We start from the raw sequence: 3,870 nt of genomic DNA on the forward strand, positions 1-3,870 counted from the left end.
CCGTCGCCCAGGGAACGGGGCGGGGCCCGGGCAGTTGGCGGAGCGCGGAGCTCCTTCCCCCGGCAGCCTGCCCTCACCTTGGCCAGGCGCCATCTTGGCTGCCCGGCGGACTCACCTCAGTGCTCGCTCATGGGGGCCTGCGGATGGCCTTTCCCTTCCGCAGGATGCCCACGTGCAGTGCTGTCACAGCAGCGGTGGCTCGGGAGCAGGAGGTTGGCAGGCCTCTGTGGCAGATGCCTTGAGTAGCCCAGCATTGTCCGTGGGGCTTGGGGCAGGCAGGGCCAAGGTGAGCTGCCTTCACAGCCCCTGCGCAGGATGCAGCTTACGGGTCCCCTCAGGTGCCTGGTGGGGTGCCACTCAGAAAGGAGCCTGCATGAGGAGGGACCCATCTGCCTAATGGCTCTACCCAATCCTCTCGGTTCTTTGCAGCATGTCCAGCCAGTTGCTGTCACACCAGCATCAGTGAACTGCACAGTTCACACAGCAAACGCCACGAGTGGTGTTTGTAAGGAGGGCACAGGAGCGTAAGGACATGGTGTACTTAAAAACAGTTCCATGGAGTCTGTGAGAAGACCAGTCCCGGTGAGAAGGCGGCAGAGGAGGTCTAAGGCACTCTGGTGCACCAAGGGCTGTGCCGCCTCAGGGCCAATGCCCACGTCTGCCTTCCTGATCCAGTGACGACCACCGCCTCAAGGCCTGTGTAGAGAGACTTTAAGAGGCAATGGCATAAGAACATCATGCACCACGAAGCAATGTTTCCAAGCCTGTTTTAATTTAAATCTCACCATTTTCCTAATCCAAATAGTGCCAGTAACTACTGTAAGCATTGTTTGAATAACAATTACAAAGATAGCATGATGCAGTTATCCCTGCAGTTGCCTTAACAACATCCCAACGTTTTCAGCTTCGTGAAAACCATGTTCGAACTAAATAGCTAAACCTAAATACAGTCCAAGAATGCCAACACCAATTACTATAGCTCAAATGTCAGCAGGCGCAAATCGGCACGCCTGTTGGGACCAATGGAGGGATAGAGAGTTACTCCAGCTAAGGAGTTGGACTTAAATGTTCACATTTTATGTACAGTTTAGGAATAATTTACAAACTATAGTAAGTGGAAGAAGACTTAGAGACTGAACTGCGTTTTCATTACAATATACATCAGTATTTCTTGTTTCTCCTCTTTGTCCTATTCTTTTTTCTTTTTTTTTTTTTAACTTGGAAGACTAATAAACTAAGCTATGCTGAAACATTTTCTCTGTCAGATTTGTGTTGCATGCAGACTCACAGCAGCAGCAACAATTCAGAGTAATAGCACTTACCTGCAAGATCAAGTAAAATGCAAGCATTTGGTGAGTGAACAGTAATGAGAACAAAGAAAAAGCTAACTTATTTTGTAAAGTTTATCGATGTGCTGAGGGAGCTGGTATGACAAAACAATTTCTTTGCAGTGCCCCACATAAAGCAAGGACCTCCTGAGATTTCTGCAGCTGTTTCAAGGTCTGCTACTGTTTCTGAGCAGTTTGCCACTTTCTGAAGGTTGTCATCATCAGTTTCTTAAAGTGTGCAAACCGCTAAGTACAATACCTGTGTCTTAGCTGGGTCACAAGAGACGAGAACGTGCCCATTACCCACTAAGATTCCGATTTATAGTCTGAGATTCAACATGTACGTAACTCCTCTTCCTGCTCAAACACCCTGACCCTCACTGACAAACGTACACCAATTGCATTTCCAAAAGGAGTCAGAAATCTGTTTGAATGAGGTTCAGAGAGCTGGATCCTGCAGTGTTTTGTAGAATTATTCATAGTATTTTAAAGAATTGCTTAGTTCTGTGTAGAGCCCACACTGTGAATTCCTACAATTTGTGCCATGCTCTGTAGCTGACAGCAGTACAGCTGCAGTTACTTCCCCTTTTACTGTGTATATAAATCTAACCAAATAAGAACATTATTCAGAGCTGCAAGCACCGCATGCAGTAAGGTGTAAAAACTGCGGAACTAAATGTGATATTTGGGTGCAATATAACATCATATACATTCATTCTGATGTTATCTAGTCAGTAAGAGGTAGATTTTGGACTTAACCCTGCATTCCTCTGGTACTGAAAATGCCCACTGACTGTGAATGTTTTCAATGTGAAAGACACGGCAGCTCAAAGCCCTTAGAAGGAGCTAATTCCATTTCTCTTACTCAGTATTAAAGGACTGTATTCTTTCTTACACAAAACCTGCACTGAGCAGGTTGATTGAAGCTCAGCCCACATTTCCAGTAGTGAACTTCCTGCTTTTCAGTATAAATTTTTAGATAGTCAGTGTTACAAAGGTTACGTAGAAAAAAGATACCAACAAAAAAGATTCAACAGTAGTGTTAAGCCATTCCTTCTAATTACATGTGGATCCTTCCTGTTTACAAAACCCACATTTGTATGCACATGTATTTACGGCAGCTTTTTAATTTCCTTCAAATGCAGGACAAAGTGCAACACAGAACTAGTGATCTTAAAAATCTGATCTAGTCCTTTCCTACTACAGGTAACCATGGTAGATTCTCTATGATTGCTAATGGTCACAGACACTCCAGGTCAGAGGAGAACAGCTCCTGCTACAGAGCTCCTTCTTCTCCACTGATGTAGCTGTGTTAGATGCAAAGGTTCCCTGAAAGTGTCAGTTCCAGCATGTGTAATTTCAACAGACCATATTTGAAAATCTGGCCTTATACAGTGTTACACAATAAGTGCTCTTCTACTTATTTGAGAAGCAACCTGAGTTCAGGTTTCTGAGGTTGTTTTGCCAAGGCCAGTATCACTCAGCGCATGAGTATCTTGGAAGGAACACTTTCCTCCTTTCTGTCTTTGATTAAAGCTCTTCAGCTCATGGTGCCTAGCCACCTCTAGCCTGTTAAAGATAACCACGTGGCCCATGTACCGTCAGCCCTGGCAGGGGCTGGGCAAAGAGCTGGTTGCTTTCCTCAATTTTCATCAGGTCCTCAGATTTTCATTTTGCTAATGATGTGGGGAAACATCATAGAATCATAGAATGGTTTGGGTTGGAAGGGACCTTAAAGATCATCTAGTTCCAACCCCTCTGCCATCGGCAGGGACACCTTCCACTAGACCAGGTTGCTCAAAGCCCCATCCAGCCTGGCCTTGAACCCTTCCAGGGATGGTGCATCCACAGCTTCTCTAGGCAACCTGTTCCAGTGCCTCATCACCCTCATAGTGAAGAATTTCTTCCTTATATCTAATCTAAACGTACCCTCTTTTGGTTTAAAGCCATGAGCCCTATCACTACATGCCCTTGTAAAAAGTCCCTCTCCAGCTTTCTTGTAGGCCCCCTTTAGGTACTGGAAGGCTGCTCTAAGTTCTCCCTGGAGCCTTCTCTTCTCCAGGCTGAACAACCCCAACTCTCTCAGCCTGTCTTCATAGGAGAGCTGCTCCAGCCCTCTGATCATCTTCGTGGCCCTCCTCTGGACTCGCTCCATCAGGTCCGTGTCCTTCTTACATTGAGGGCCCCAGAGCTGAACGAAGTACTCCAGGTGGGGTCTCATGAGAGTGGAGTAGAGGGGGAGAATCACTTCCCTCAGCCTGCTGGTCACACTTCTTTTGATGCAGCCCAGGATGTGGTTGGCTTTCTGGGCTGCAGGCGCACATTGCCAGGTCATGTTAAGCTTCTCATCAACCAACACCCCCAAGTCCTTCTCCTCAGGGCTGCTCTCAATCCATTCTCCGCCCAGCCTGTATTTGTGCTTGGGATTGCCCCGAGCCATGTGCAGGACCTTGCACTTGGCCTTGTTGAACCTCATGAGAGGTGGGCCCATGCGAACCTCAAGTCCGTCGAGGTCCCTCTGGATGGCATCCCTTCCCTCCAG

The sequence above is a fragment of the Pygoscelis adeliae genome, unplaced genomic scaffold, assembly GCF_000699105.1.
Source record: "Pygoscelis adeliae isolate BGI_AS28 unplaced genomic scaffold, ASM69910v1 Scaffold4, whole genome shotgun sequence".
In the NCBI taxonomy this organism is placed as follows: Eukaryota; Metazoa; Chordata; class Aves; order Sphenisciformes; family Spheniscidae; genus Pygoscelis; species Pygoscelis adeliae.